General features: G+C 44.3%; 1 non-coding gene across 1 annotated transcript; it reads right to left on the reverse strand.

The window, feature by feature from the left end:
• Positions 1-14,778: 14,778 nt before the first annotated feature.
• On the reverse strand, positions 14,779-14,882 carry LOC128589527 (small nucleolar RNA U13). The gene has a single exon (XR_008381082.1). It is a non-coding gene; the product is annotated as a small nucleolar RNA U13 (small nucleolar RNA).
• Between the last annotated feature and the right edge of the window lie 2,084 nt (positions 14,883-16,966).

Genomic DNA, 16,966 nt, shown 5'->3' on the forward strand with positions numbered 1-16,966 from the left:
GAAGTACCCAGTGAGGCTGGGCATGGTGGCTCACGCCTGTAATCCTAGCACTCTGGGAGGCTGAGGTGGGTGGATTGCCTGAGTTCAAGGTTTGAGAACAGCCTGAGCAAGTGCAAGACCCCTGTGGCGGGCACCTGTAGTCCCAGCTATTTGGGAGACTGAGGGAAAAGAATCGCTTGAGCCCAAGAGTTTTGAGGTTGATGTGAGCTGTGACGCCATAGCACTCTACGGAGACAAAGTGAGACTCTGCCTCAAAAAAAGAAAAAAAAAGTACCCAATGGACTTGGGAACATAAAGACCACTGGTGACCTTAGCAAACTTCCATGTCCATGATCCAGTAACTCCATTATTTACAACCCTTCGAGGACCTCCCAGTACTCCCCAGATAAAGTGTCCCTCACTCCAGCATCACCTCTGACAGCTTTCACCTGCTCACACTGAGCTACTTGTATGTTCAGAGGCCACATTCTCTCACTCCTGTGCTGTTCTGCCTGGAGCCCTTTCTTCTTCTCAAACTCTGGATGCTCTGCCCCCACTAGCTCAAGTGCCACCTCTTCCAGGAAGCTGTCCCTCGTCTCTCTGTGTGGGTATAAGGTCCATTGTCCCCTAGGGGCATGTCTTATCCACCGTCATTCCCTATCTCCCCATGCATGCAGTGACACAAACCTTGGTTGTGGAAGTGCATTCCGCTTCCCTCAGACCCGATGCGTGGACACTTGCAAGCCAAACTGGCCATAAGCCACCGTATCTTTGGTGTCATGAGGTCAGGTTTGCAAAAGACCCAGGCCAGGGGTGTGATTTCTGGCAACCCAGTCCTCCGGGCCATTAGGTTGCCAAATCCCCAGTGTTGTCCGGTCAGTGGCTTTTTCCAGTGCCGCCTGTGTCTCCCCACACTTCGGTCCCCCCACTCCTGCTCTTCTGCCCTAGGTCCCTTTCCTCCTCATGCTCCCCTTGGTCAGGCATCTGACAACGTCCCATCCAGGCACATTTGCTTCTCTCTCTCTTTTTTTTTTGTAGAGACAGAGTCTCACTGTACCGCCCTCGGGTAGAGTGCCGTGACGTCACAGGACTCACAGCAACCTCTAACTCTTGGGCTTATGCGATTCTGTTGCCTCAGCCTCCCGAGCAGCTGGGACTACAGGCGCCCGCCACAACGCCCGGCTATTTTTTTGTTGCAGTTTGGCCGGGGCTGGGTTTGAACCCGTCACCCTTGGTATATGGGGCCGGCGCCCTACTCACTGAGCCACAGGCGCCGCCCCTGCTTCTCTCTTTAATAGGCTCTCTGGGATCTTCCCGCGGCCCACAGGTCTCGCTCTGCCTCTCTCCCAGGTGCTGTAAGTACATGGTGAAAGGACGCTGTGAGTTCAGCCTTTCTGGTTAGATTGCTGACTCCTCAAGGTCAAGGGGCACGTCGTTCTCCTTGCATTTGCTGAGCTGAAGCCTTACTACCCTCTCTCTACTTGCTAACCCAGTTCAGGGGAAATCCACTTTTATATTATTAGAGACCATGGAGGCAGCCATTAGAGTGCGAAAAGCTTTCAAACCATTCTGAGCATGGTTCTTGGGCATGGCAGTGGAATTATGCAAGATTTACCCTCAGCAACTCCACTTCCCTAAAATCCAACTCCTAACTCAGGGCTCAGCTGTGTCCTTGCTTGAAGGCTTGGCGCCCCCTTGTGGAAGAAACCCTCTATCTGGAAAGGTCAAACACGCCTTGTCGCCTGTGAATCATACATCACCCCTTGCAAAAAACCCTTCCTGGGATCAGAGGGCAGATTAACTCTGCTTTTAAAAAACATATAGGAGGGTGGCGCCTGTGGCTCAGTGAGTAGGGCGCCAGCCCCATATGCCGAGGGTGGCGGGTTCAAACCCAGCCCCGGCCAAACTGCAACCAAAAAATAGCCGGGCGTTGTGGCGGGCGCCTGTAGTCCCAGCTGCTCGGGAGGCTGAGGCAAGAGAATTGCGTAAGCCCAAGAGTTAGAGGTTGCTGTGAGCCGTGTGACGCCACAGCACTCTACCCGAGGGCGGTACAGTGAGACTCTGTCTCTACAAAAAAAAAAAAAAACATATAGGAATGTGTACTGCTTTATTCCTGATAATAAAACTGTGCCTACTCGTCATAAAATTATGTAGCAAGTTATTAAAAAGATCCAATTTAAAAAAATGTCCATAATCATGGGCGGTGCCTGTGGCTCAAGGAGTAGGGCGCCGGTCCCATATGCCGGAGGTGGCGGGTTCAAACCCAGCCCCGGCCAAAAACCACAAAAAAAAAAAAAATGTCCATAATCCTATCATCTTCCACAGAGAGTCACTGCTGACATTTTGATGTATTTTTTTTCTGGCCTTTTTTCTACAAAAACATATGAAATATGTAAAGACTCCATACAGGGCATACATGTCATGCAGAAGTTGAAATGTAAGTTTAGTGGTTGAGTCACTCCTCCAGACAATCTTCTGGTCTTGAAGACCATCTGCCCCATTTAGCTCACAGCCCACTCTGACCCCACCCCTCAGCACCCCAGCTTCCCTATCCCTGCTCTACATTTTTTTTTCACAATTATCACCCTCTCCTTACCAACTGCACAATTTTCTTATTTATCACGTATATTGTGCTTCTCTCCCCTGCCCCCTCAATGTAAGTGCCAAGAAGGCAAGATCTTTGTCAGTTTTGTTCAGTGATGCATCTCAAATGCCCTCAACAATTCTGAGCACAGAGGAGGTGCTAAATAACCATGTATGGAAGGATGACTTAAGACATGAGTCTTGGGCTTGGCGCTCGTAGCACAGTGGTTATGGCTCCAGCCACGTACACTGAGGGTGGCGGGTTCGAACCTGACCTGGGCCAGCCAAACAACTGCAACAAAAAAATAGCTGGGCATTCTGGTGGGCGCCTGTAGACCCAGCTACTTGGGAGGCTGAGGCAAGAGAATTGCTTAAGTTCAAGAGTTGGAGGTTGCTGTGAGCTGTGACGCCACAGCACTCTACTGAGGGCGACATAGTAAGACTGTCTAAAAAAAAAAAAGACATGTGTCTTGGTGCCAGATGAGGTGACTCTCACCTATAATCCTCACACTCTGGGAGGCTAAGGTGGGTGGATTGCATGAGCTCAGGAGTTTGAGACCAGCTTGAGCAAAGTGAGACCCTGTGTCTACTAAAAAAAAAAAAATATAGAAAAACTATTCAGATTGTACATGAAACCAGCACATTGTACCCTTTGATTGCACTAATGTACACAGCTATAATTTAACAATAAAAATAAATTAAAAATAAAAAAAAATAGAAAAACTAGATGGGCATGGTGTTGGGCACCTGTAGTCTTAGCTGCTTGGGAGGCTGAGGCAAGAGGATCACTTGAGCCCAAGAGTTTGAGGTTGCTGTGAGTTATAACGCCACTGCACTCAACCCCACGGTGACTGAGACCTTTGTCTCAAAAAAATAAAAAAATTAAAAAAGACACAAGTCTTCTATTTTTCTATTCTTTTCTTTTTTTCCCTCCCTCACTCCTTGCCTCCCTCCCTTCCTCTTTCTCTCTTTCTTTCTTTAAAGTCTCACTTTGTCACCCTGGGTTGATTGGTGTGGTATCATCCCAGCTCACAGCAACATCAAACTCCTGGGCTGAAGTATCCTCTTGCCTCAGCCTCCCAAGTAGCTGGGACCACAGGTGTCAGCCATAACGCCTGGCTAGTTTTTCTTTTTTTTTTTTGGTTTTTGGCCGGGGCTAGGTTTGAACCCACCACCTCCGGCATATGGGACCAGCGACCTACTCCTTGAGCCACAGGCGCCGCCCACCTGGCTAGTTTTTCTATTTTTGGTAGAGACAGGGTCTCTGTCTTGCTCAGGCTGATCTTGAACTCCTGCACTCAAGTGATCCACCATCCCAGCCTCCAGATGAGCCACCTCACTGGGACTATGAAAATAAACTTTTACTCATGGAGAAAGCAAAATGAGTTGAAAGACCAGAGATAGAAGCTACAATTCTCTCAACAGACTTTACAGATTTGGCCTTGGAACCATGAAAATATATAATTGAAAAGCACTTATAAAATGAACCTCTAAATTATTAAAAACAAAACGAACTACATACTGAGTTGGAGGCATAACTATACAAAGAACCCTTCCTAGGAACATTGAAACAGAGCTATTTGGCTACACATTCCTAGTTGGATATACCTTTAAAGGACAAAAAGAACTGCAGAAATACCTTACGCTGTTTTCAGTAATCATATTGTTAGGGATTTCAGTGGCATTCTTAATCTTGAGATAGTTGGATTACACACTATGCAAAAAAGCAAATGAGATTTGTGTGCTAAGTGGTTGGATTTTTAGCATGGAAGACAGGAAATATCAATAAAGCTAAATAAAAATCTTATAATCCTGGGCTTGGCGCCTGTGGCTCAGCAGCTAGGGTGCCAGCCACATACACCAGAGCTGGCAAGTTTGAACCCAGATCCGGCCTGCTAAACAATAATGACAACTACAACCAAAAAATAGCAGGGTGTTGTGGCAGGTGCCTGTGGTCCCAGCTACTTGGGAGGTTGAGGCAAGAGAATCGCTTGGGCCCAAGAGTTTGAGGTTGCTATGAGCTGTGATGCCACAGCACTCTACCGAGGGCAACATAGTGAAACTCTGTCTCAAAAAAAAAAAGGAAAATCTTATAATCCTGAGTTGGAATGGGAAATAGCAATAAAACCTCATAATGTGGCTTGACCCTAGTAGCTCAGTGGTGATGGCGCCAGCAACATGCATCGGGGCTGGAGGGATCCATCCCAACCCGGGCCTGCTTAAAAACAAAACAAACAAACAAACCCAAAACAATGACAACAAAAACAAAAACCTCATAATGTATGTTCTTTATATTATTAATCTCTCTACCTACTTATCTACCTACCATTGCTCTATATTTTCCTAGCTCTGATCATTGAAAAGGCTTCTATACATAAAAGGTAGAAAACAACAGGAAAAAACCCTCATTCCTCATTCTCCGGGGACTTCACTTTCTAGCTCCATTCTCTGGAAATCTGATAGAGGTGGGACGTCAGCTGTGTTACCAGGCAACATTGCTCCCAGGAAAATTGACCTGCTGTGTCTGGACAGTGAGGGCAATGAATGAATCATAAAGACCTGGTGGGAAGCTGGGGCTTTGGAGTTCTGAGCTGAGTATTAAGACTCTTGGAAAGGAGCCTGTCCCTTGAGGGGACAGGGAAGCTATTGCCCTGAAGTTATTACCAGAGACCTAAATTCCTAATTGGGATATAAGGGTTTAATTTGTTGTTTATCTGGAATTTCAGTTTAACTGGGCATTCTGTATCTTTTTTTTTTTTTTTTTTTTTTTTAATTTGGCCGGGGCTGGGTTTGAACCTGCCACTCCGGCATATGGGACCGGCGCCCTACCCGCTGAGCCAGAGGCGCCGCCCTGGGCATTCTGTATCTTATCTGATAATCCCTACTTGGGGACATGGGGCTAGAGAAATGCCCACTGTTGCCCTGCTGGTGTGCTGTGCTTCCAGAGAGTCTCACTCTTTTTCCCTGGAGTTGAGTGCTGTGATGTCACAGCTCACAGCAAACTCTTGGACTTAAGCAATCCTCTTGCCTCAGCCTCCCAAGAGCTGGGACTACAGGTTAACAGATTATTCCGAGTTTGAGGTTGCTGTGAGCTATGACGCCATAGCACTCTACCTAGGGTGACAAAAAAAAAAAAAAAAAAAAGGAAATGGCTGATTCCAGTCTGGGGCAGCAAAATTCTAGGATGAAGACTCAGCACCCGTAGCACAGTGGTTACGGTGCCAATCACATGCACCAAGGCTGGCAGGTTTGAACCCGGCCTAAGCCAGCTAACCAACAATGATAACTGCAACAAAAAAATAACCAGGCAGGGTGGCTTAGTGAGTAGGGTGCCAGTCCCATATACTGAGGGTGGCGAGTTCGAACCCGACCCCAGCCAAATTGCAACAAAAAATAGCTGGGTGTTGTGGTGGGTGCCTGTGGTTCCAGCTACTTGGGAGGCTGAGGCAAGAGAATCACTTAAGCCCAAGAACTGGAGGTTGCTGTGAACTGTGACGCCATGGTACTCTACCGAGGGCAACAAAGTGAGACTTTGTCTCAAAAAAAAAAAAAAAAAATAGCCAGGCATTATGGCAGGCACCTGTAGTCCCAGCTACACCGGAGGCTGAGGCAAGGGAATCGCTTAAGCCCAAGAGTTTGAGGTTGCTGTGAGCTGTGGCGCCAAGGTACTCTACCGAGGGTGACATAGTGAGATTCTGTCTCAAAAAAAAAAAAAAGTTACAGATGAACCTGGAACATCTTTCATGCTAAAAAGCAAGCACCATTGTGTTCATGTCAGAGGACTTGGGAGCTTGTACGAAAGGCTGGATTTGCTAATCTAAAGAGATGGGGAGTGAGGGTGGAGATGTAACAAGATTGGCCCCAAGTTGGTCATTGTGTAAACTGGGTGATGGGGTTGTATGAGGATTCATTATGTTATTTTCTCTAAATCTATATTTTTGAAATTATCCATAATAAAACTCTTTTAGAGTTTTATTATGGACAATAATATTATGTCCATAATATTTATTTAGATTATAATATTTAATATTAATAATTAATATTTAATAATTCAATAATATTATGGACAATAAATCTAGAAATAAAAAATGGCCAAACCAATTTTCATTCCCTCTATCAGGTATGTAGAACCATAATGATAATTTTAGATGGTTACGTGGTTATCATAAGTTATTTATATATCCTATTATTTTAAATATATTTTAGGCCAGGCGTGGTGGCTCATGCCTATAAACCTAGTGCTCTGGGAGGCGAAAGTGGATGGATTGCCTGAGTACAGTTTGAGACCAGCCTGAGCAAGGGGGAGACTTCGTCTCTACTAAAAGTAGAAAAATTAGCCAGGTGTTGTGGCAGGCACCTCCAGCCCCAGCAGCTCAGGAGGCTGAGGCCAGAGGATTGCTTGAGCTCAAGAATTTGAAGTTGCTGTTGAACTAGGCTGATGCCACATGTCACATGCCTGAGTAACAGAGTGAGATTGTCTCAAAAAAAAAAAAAAATCTATAACTATCTATCTACCTATTAAGACAAACTATTACATAGGCTGAAAGTTTGAAACGTTTGAGTATAAAGAAGACCCTGTTTTATATATATATGTATAAATAAGTACTTGGAAACTTTAGCTTTCACAGGTAAAGAGCTAAGGGTGAGAGAAAATTTAAATTCTACTCAAAAGAAGAGAAGCCGATGGAAGCACACGGACAATCATGGAGTTCCGGCGCCTCTGTGCTCCTTGTTTCTCCCAGGGAGCAGAGAGGAGGCCGAGGGAGACCGACTCTGTAAGTCTGGCGGAAAGGTCACCCTCCTGCCGCTGGTCCTCCAGGGCTCCCGGGGGCAAGTCATCCACCACCTCACCACAGGGGAGCCTTGAAGCAGCAGGCTGGGGTGCATCACCCCTCCCCCCCACCCCCCCACCAGCGAAGAGGAGGAGCTGGGGTCATAGTAAGGCTTGCTGTGGGAAAGCTTTTTCTCCTCTCCAGCTCCACCAGCAGGCTGTGTTGGGAGAGCAGGGCTGCATCTGAGTGTCCCTTGTCAGGGAGCAGAGATGCCCTACATGTCCCTGGCTGTGGCCCAGCTTGTGCCAGGTCACTAGGCCATACACTTAGCTTCCACCCTCCATCATAATGCCACTTGCTAGCTTTTGGCCACTTCTTTTACCTACCCATCCCCACCTCCCATCTCCCTGCTCCTGGAGTGGGCCCTGGGCCTCAGCAGACCCACCTTTGTAGCTGCAGCCTCCTAGGGCAACTACCAGCCTCCAGAGCTGCTCACAGCTACTGGGAAGCAAGCAGCTTTAAAAATATGAACAACCCTCCAGGAGGACAATACTGATTAGAGCTGTGGAACCACAGTAAACCCAGCTTCTCTCTCCTGACAACGGATTCTGAGAAACGGTGTTCCCCCTGGAATTGCTGGTGTGTCACCAGCAGAGGAAACTTCAGTTTCTCTTTTTTTAAAAACATGTGTCTTTTTTTGTTTCTCCTAAATGTTCTCCAGAAAGAAACACTAATTCTAAAAGTACACACAGGATACACGAATCTTGTGGGTGGGTGATGGCCCTGGTCCCCCTTTATCTGACCCTGTCTGACTTTTTCAGTTTTTGTTTCTGAGACAAACTGGACCTTTAATTTGTTTATTTTATGTAAGTCTGTAGACAGGGACAAATTGGGCCTTTTCTGACTGTGCAATTGGTGAATACATATTTTTTAAATTGAATTTACTCTTGCTTTAGCTGCTTGATTTTCTGGGCGACAAAAACATATAATTATAATCATGCTGAAATACATTTGTTTCTAGAAAGCTTCAAATGTCTCTTTTTGGCAATGAAATAAGCATTATCTTTTTTGCTTTCTTTTGCTTCCTGCTACAACATTCATTCCAAGATGGTCTACCTTGGGAGTACAGATTACAGGGTGATTATTATTTTGGTAAATACAGGGAGGAAGCACAAATAGCTATATCCGTACTTTCAATATCTGGTGCTGCTCTGCCAGATCGCTTAGGTCTTTACCCTCTCTTGTTGCTTTAACAAATTTCACACAAATACTACATAGCTGTCTAAATGTGTGATGAGGAAATGTGGCTTTGTGTGTGGTGAGGCTACATGTGTTCTTTTTTTTTGTAGAGACAGAGTCTCACTTTACCGCCCTCAGTAGAGTGCCATGATGTCACAGGACTCACAGCAACCTCCAGCTCCTGGGCTTCCACGATTCTCCTGCCTCAGCCTCCCGAGTAGCTGGGACTACAGGCACCCCGCCATAACGCCCAGCTATTTTTTGGTTGCAGTTCAGCTGGGGCTGGGTTTGAACCCGCCACCCTCGGTACATGGGGCCGGCGCCCCACTCACTGAGCCACAGGCGCCACCCTGACGCTGATATTTTCTTGTTCTCTCCAAGCACCCCCGATATCTCTCTCTGCCTACTCTGAAGAAAAGTTCCTCTTGGTTCTCCTGACCACTTTCTAAAGATAACCTTGAAGACACCAAGAAGGACCTGGGCGCATTCTCTCCTTAGTTTTTCTCCCCCAGGGAAGATGTGATTTCACACGTGACATCCACAAGTTCAAATCTCTCATCCTTGCTGTAGAATTCAGCCACACAGACATTGATCAAGCACCTATTCCCAGTATCAGCTACGAATACAAAATGTATTCAATACAAATGTATCAGTTAGGAATGCAATTGGCTGCAAGTAATGGGGGATGGAGGAGGTGTTTCAGGGAATCAAACTTGTAAGAGCCTTTTAAAAAAAGATTACTTTTTCATTTAACAAAAATTCAGGAGACATGCAGCTCCTGATGTTGGTTCAGTAGCTGAAAAATATCAGAGATCATATCTATTATTATTTTGCCTTTCCCTTGTGGGTTCAAGATAACTATTACAGTTATATATTCATATTATGTAACTGGTACTGTTACATATTTATCCATATGAAGCCATATTCAAGCCATGAAGGCTCCAGGAAGTCTTCTTCCACTTGAGGAAAGGAAAGGGAAGAGTTCAGAGGATTTTGTTTTGCAACTTGGGTAGCAGCTCAGCCACAGTTAAAAAAGTACCAAGCAGACACCTGAGGCCCCTGAGTCCAGGCCTCAGTTTCTAGATGGCGTTTCTGTGAGTGGGGCTGCTGCCATGGCACTCTAGCCTGGGAGAGACAGAGTCAGACTGTCTCAAAAAGAAAGATTGAGACTCAAAAAAGCAATATTCAGGTACAAGAAGGCCACAGAACACCAAGCAGATTCAACCCAAACAAGAATACCTCAAGGCATTTATTGATAATAATCAAGCTCACCAACTTCACAAAAAGAAAAGGTCAGTCCTAGGGGAAGCAATAAAAAATGAAACAATATATAAACGAGTTCCAATACATCTGGCAACAAATCTCTCAGTAGAACAGGCCAGGGGAGAGTGGCTGAGGGAAAAAAAACAACCCTTAATCCTAGAATATTATATCCTGCAAAAATATTCTTCAAACATAAAGGGCAAATAAAGACTTTCCCAGACAAACAAAAGCTGAGGGGTTTCATCAATACCAACCCTGTGATAAAAGAAATGCTAAAAGGAGTTCTTCAGTCTGAAAGAAAAGATCATTAATAATTACACATTAAATATGAAGAACGTTAATAATTAATAAAGGAAACCTCGTTTGTATGGTGGTGAGTATGAAAAGAAAGCAGACATTAATTAAAAAGAAAAATGAAAAGAATTTGGGCTGGACAACGTGGCACATGCCTATAATCCTAGCACTCTGGGAGCTTGAGATGGATGGACTGTTTGACCTCAGGAATTTCAGACCAGCCTGAGCAAGGACACCATCCCTACTAAAAAAAAAAAAAGAAAAAGAAAAAAAATATATATGTATATATATAGAAAGACTAGCCAGCTACTAGTGGCACACACCTGTAGTCCCAGCTACTTGGGAGGCTGAGGCAGGAGGATAGCTTGAGCCGAAGAGATTGAGGCTGCTGTGAGCTATGAGGACACCACAGTACTATGCCCAGAGCCACAGAGTGAGACTCTGCCTCAAAAAAAAAAAAAAAAAAAGAAAAGAAAAGAAAAACTCCTATCTTTTTCCTTTATGAGAGGAACCCACTTCCAACTCTCTTTGGAAGTGCTCTAAACTTTCTCTTTGTTCTTCTTAAATAAAATTTCTCTTTGTTATACTGAAAAAAGAAAAAGAAAAGAGAAAAAAGAAAAGAAAAATTGAAAGAATTTTTGGAAAAGAAAAAACAAACAGAATATTAATGAACAGTAAGAAATCTTCTGAAGGCATATAACTCATTAATAACAGTACAGAGTTACTTCTTCCTACTTATTTCTTGAGTAGGAAGACTAAAAGACAAACTTATCAAAAATAACTACATGCTGGGCACGATGGCTCATGCTTGTGATCCTAGCACTTTGGGAGACCAAGGTGGGTAGCTTGCCTGAACTCAGGAGTTTGAGACCAGCCTCAGCAAGAGTGAGACCCCACCTCTACTAAAAATAGAAAAGCTAGCTGGATGTTGTGGCAGGCACCCAGCTACTTGGGAGACTGAGGCAAGAGAATCACTCGAACCCAGGAGTTTGAGGTTGCTTTGAGCTATGATGCCACAGCACTCTACCCAGGGTGACAGAGACTCTGTCTTAAAAAAAAAACCCTAAAAAAAAAAAAAAAACATTAAAAATAACTTTTTGAGAGATAGACAGTCTAAAAAGATATGGATAGAAACAACAAAAAGTTAAGAAGGGAGAGGGTAGAGTTAAAAGGTAGAATTTATCTGATTTCTTTTTATTTATTTGTAAGCACAGTTGTCATGTGTTTAAAATTGGTTATAAAATGTTTTTTGTAATATCAAAAAACTTACAACAGGGCGACACCTGTGCCTCAAGGAGTAGGGTGCTGGTCCCATATGCCGGAGGTGGCGGGTTCAAACCCAGCCCTGGCCAAAAATCACAAAAAAAAAAAAAAAAAAAAAAATTAAGACAAAAAAACTTACAACAGATACACAAAAAATGAAAACACTACCAGAGAAAATCATTTTTTATACAAAAGACGATTGGAAGAAAGGAAGAAAGAAAGACCGCATAATAATGAGAAGTCAAACAACAACATGGCATTTGTAAATTCTGACCTATCAATAACAATATTGAATGTGAATAGACTAAACTCTCCAACAAAAGACAGAGTGGCTGAATGGATAAAAAATGAGGAGCCGAGTATATGTTTTCTACAAGAGACACACTTCACCTATAAAGGCACATATAGATTGAAAGTAAAGGGATAGAAAAAGATATTCCATGAAAATGTAAACCAAAAAAGAGCACGACCATGTTCGGCGCCTGTAGCTCAGCGGCTAGGGCACCAGCCACCTACACCAGAGCTGGCGGTTTGAATCCAGCCTGGGTCTGCCAAACAACAATGACAACTACAACCAAAAAATAGCCAGGCATTGTGGCAGGTGCCTGTAGTCCTAGCTACTTGGGAGGCTGAGGCAAGAGAATCGCTTGAGTCCAAGAGCTTGAGGTTGCTGTGAGCTGTGACACTACCACACTCTACCCAGGGCCACAGCTTGAGACTCTGTCTCAAAAAAAAAAGCAGGAGTAGCTATTCTTTTATCAGATAAAATAGGTTTCAAGACAAAAACTATAAAAAGAGGCTAGGCACGGTGGCTCATGCCTGTAATCCCAGCACTCTGGGAGCCCAAGGCAGATGGATTGCTTGAGCTCACAGCTTTAAGACCAGCCTCAGCCAGAGCAAGACCCTGTCTCTAAAAGTACTTGGGCGTTGTGGCTGGCGCCTGTAGACCCAGCTACTCAGGAGGCTGAGGCAAGAGAATCGCTTGAGCCCAAGAGATTGTGGTTGATGTGAGCTATGACACCATAGCACTCAACTGAGGGCAACAAAGCAAAAGTCTATCTCAAAAAAAAAAACAACTATAAAAAGAGACAAAGAATGTCATTATATAACAATAAAGGGACCGATTCAGCAAGTGGATATAACTATTCTAAACATATATGCATCCAACTTTGTAGCAGCCAGATATATAAAGCAAATATCAGAGCCAAACAGAGTGATAGACCCCAATAAAATAACTATTCAAGAACTCAACATTGCATTTTCAGCATTGGGCAGTTCTGGACAGTAAAATCAAGAATGAAACATTGGACTTAATCCACACTGTAGACCAAATGGACCTAATAGATCAGTGGTTCTCAACCTTCCTAATGCCATGACCCTTTAATACAGTTCCTCATGTTCTGGTGACCCCCAACCATAAAATTATTTTCATTGCTACTTCATAACTGTAATTTTGCTACTGTTATGAACTGTAATGTAAATATCTGATATGCAGGATGTATTTTCATTGCTACAAAGGGGTCCTGACCCACAGGTTGAGAATCACTGTAATGGATATTTATAGAACATTTCTCCCAACAGCTGCAGAATTTGTTTTCCTCAGCTCATGGGTCATTCTCAACAACAGACCATATGTTAGACCACAAAACAAGTTTCAAAAAATTCAAAGTAATTGAAATAATTCCAAGTATTTTCTCTGACAACATGATATAAAACTAGAAATCAGGGCGGCGCCTGTGGCTCAAGGAGTAGGGCGCTGGTCCCATATGCCGGAGGTGGCAGGTTCACACCCAGCCCCGGCCAAAAACCACATAAAGAAAAAAAACAAAAAAACCAGAAATCAATAACAAGAGGAACATCAGAAAATATATAAACACATGGAAATTAAACAATATGCTCCTGAATGACCAGTGGGTCAATAAAGAGATTAGGGAAATTTAAAAATTTATTGAAAAAAATGAAAACGAGGGTGGTGCCTGTGGCTCAGTGAGTAGGGTGCTTTCCCATATACTGAGGGTGGTAGTTTCGAATCCGGCCGGGGCCAAAACTGCAATAAAAAAATAGCCGGGTGTTGCAGCAGATGCCTATAATCCCAGCTACTCGGGAGGCTGAGGCAAGAGAATCACCTAAGCCCAAGAACTGGAGGTTGCTGTGAGCTGTGACATCACAGCACTCTACCGAGGGTGACAAAGTGAGACTCTGTCTCTAAAAAAAAAGAAAAAAATGAAAATGAAAGCAAAGTATATCAAAACCTATGGGATAAATTTGGGCTAGGTAAGCCTGTTGGGACCTTGCTAACCTTATCCTCAAAACAAAGGACCCCCAAACCCTATGTCATACAGAAAAAGAGCAGTAATAAGAGGGAAGTTTATAGCAGTAAGTGCTATAAAAGTAGAAAATCTTCAAATAAACAAACACTGCATCTCAAAAAACTAAAAAAAAAAAAAAAAAGAGCAAATCAAACCCAAAATTAGAGGAAAGATCAGAGCAGAAATAAATGAAATTGAAACAAATAAGAACAAAACGTTGGTTTTTTAAAAGATAAAATGGGCACACCTCTATCCAGACTAGGAAAAAAAGACCCAAATAGAGTCAGAGATGAAAAGGATACATTACAACTGATAGTGCAGAAATCCAAAGGATTATTAGAGGCTGCTCTGAGCAACTGCATGCCAATAAATTGGAAACTTTAGAAGAAACAGATAAATTCCTAGACATATACAACCTACCAAAATTGAACCAGGAAGAAACCCAAAACTTGAATAAACCAATAACAAGTAACACGATAGAGGCAGTAATAATAAAAAAAACTCTCCTCAAAGAGAAGCCCACAAGCTGATGACTTCACTGCTCAAAAAGATAAACTAATACCAAACCTACTTAAACCAGTCTTCACAATAAAAAAATCTGAGGAGGAGGAAATACTCCCAAATTCATCTGTGAGACCTGTACCACACTGATGGCAACATAGTGAGGGCAACATAGTGAGACTTTGTCTTAAAAAAACAAAATCAAAAACAAGGCTCAGCACCTGTGGCTCAAGAGCTAAGGCACTAGCCACATACACCTGAGCTAGTGGGTTCAAATCCAGCTCGGGCCGCCAAACAACAATGATGGCTGCAACCAAAAAAGAGCCGGGCGTTGTGATGGGCGCCTGTAGTCCCAGCTACTTGGGAGGTGGAGGCAGGAGAATCGCTTGAGCCCAGGAGTTGGAGGTTGCTGTGAGCTGTGATGCCACAGCACTCTACCCAGGGTGACAGCTTGAGGCTCTGTCTCAAAAACAAACAAACAAACAACAAAAAAAAATATATGATACATCCACAGCTAGTATACACTGAATATACTGAATATGAATACTCCATATTTCTTTCTGGTTTTTTTTACATGTTAGACGGGTAATATGCCAACATTGTAACAAGATTTGTGGGAGGCACATCTCATGCATGCGCATGAAAACCCAATCATCACGCTTATGAATTACAAAAGGATCTCCATATTTCATTCTTTCTTTTTTTCTTTTTTTTGAGCCAGAGCCTCAAGCTGTCGCCCTGGGTAGAGTGCTGTGGCATCACAGCTCACAGCAACCTCCAACTCCTGGGCTCAAGCGATTCTCCTGCCTCCACCTCTCAAGTAGCTGGGATCACAGGTGCCTATGACAACGCCTGGCTATTGTTTGGTTGCAGCCGTCATTGTTGTTTGGCGGGCCTGGGTTGGATTTGAACCCACCAGCTCAGGTGTATGTGGCTGGCGCCTTAGCCGCTTGAGCCACAGGCGCTGAGCCTCCATATTTCTTTCAATGGAGAAAACTGAAAGCCTTTCCTCTAAGGTCTAGAACAAGACAAGGATGCCCACTTTCATCACTGTTATTTACAGTACTGGAAGTTCTTTTTTTTTTTTTGTAGAGACAGAGTCTCACTTTATTGCCCTCAGTAGAGTGCTGTGGCATCACAGCTGCAGCAACCTCCAACTCTTGGGCTTAAGCGATTCTCTTGCCTCAGCCTCCCCAGTAGCTGGGACTATAGGTGCCCGCCGCAACGCCTGGCTATTTTTTTGTTGCAGTTTGGCTGGGGCAGGGTTTGAACCCGCCACCCTCGGTATATGGGGCCGGCGCCCTGCCCACTGAGCCATAGGCACTGCCCAGTACTGGAAGTTCTAACTCCAGTCATCAGACAAGAGAAATAAATGAAGGGTATCCAAATTGGAAAGGAAGACATTATCCTTCTATGCAGATGATATAATCTCCAATCTAGAGATACCTAAAGACTCCACCCCAAAACTGTTAGAACTGATAAACAAATTCAGTAAAGTTGCAAGATACAAAATCAACATGCAAACACCAGCAGCATGTCTATATTATAATAGTAAACAAACTGAAAAGGAAACCCAGAAAGGGCCAGATTGGTGGCTCACACTGTAATCTAGCACTCTGGGAGGCCAAGGCAGGAGGATCATTTGAGCTCAGGAGTTTGAGACCAGCCTGAGCAAAGCAAGATCCTGTCCCTACTAAAAATGGAAAAATTAGGGGGGCGCCTATGGCTCAGTGGGTAAGGCACCAGCCCCATATACCAAGGGTGGTGGGTTCAAACCCAGCCCTGGCCAAACCGCAACCAAAAAATAGCCAGGTGTTGCAGCGGGCGCCTGTAGTCCCAGCTACTTGGGAGGCTGAAGCAAGAGAATCGCCTAGGCCTTGGAGGTTGGAGGTTGCTGTGAGCTGTGATGCCACGGCATTCTACCAAGGGTGATAAAGTGACTCTGTCTCAAAAAAAAAAAAAGGAAAAATTAGCTAGCTAATGCAAGATTAACTAAGTACCAAAGCTTAATGTGTGGTAACCCACACATAACACTAGAAGTATGTAACACCCTAAACCCAGCCACGCTCCTTCCAGTCAGTGGAAGAGAGACTGAGCACGAGTGTGCAGAAGTCATAGAGAATGTGCACTCTAGCAGCCCTGACCTGCATGACCAGCCCTGACAGATGCAGACTGAGACTTGTATGTAGATGGAAGCAGTTACGTGATGGCGCAAGGTGAGCGGCAGGCTGGGTATGCAGTGGTCACCTTAACAGAGACTGTGGAGGCTAAGCCCCTACCTCAAGGGACATCTACTCAGAAGGCTGAGTTAATTGCCTTGACCTGAGCCTTAGAATTAAGTCAAGGAAAAAGTGTAAATATTTACACTGACTCTAAGTATGCTTTTCTGACTCTCCAAGTACACGGGGCATTATACAAGGAAAAGGGACTTTTAAACTCAGGGGGAAAGGACATTAAGTGTCAGCAAGAAATACTCCAATTGCTAGAGGCAGTAGGGAAACCCCAGAAAGTGGCAGTTATGCACTGTCGTGGACATCAAAGCGATGCTTCCACCATTGCTAAGGGGAACACCAAAGCAGATACTGAGGCAAAGAGCTGCCTCCCAGCTGTACCAGGTGTCACAAGTGGCTCCCCTCATCCTATGGGTTCCGGAGCTCACCCCTATCTACTTCTGGGAGGAGAAGGAATGGTCGAGCCACAGGTTCTGCCCCCTAGTAATCTTTTATTGCCCCCCAGCAGAATCCTCTTCCCGGCTCATAACCC

This window comes from Nycticebus coucang, chromosome 6 (assembly GCF_027406575.1).
Source record: "Nycticebus coucang isolate mNycCou1 chromosome 6, mNycCou1.pri, whole genome shotgun sequence".
Classification (NCBI taxonomy): Eukaryota; Metazoa; Chordata; class Mammalia; order Primates; family Lorisidae; genus Nycticebus; species Nycticebus coucang.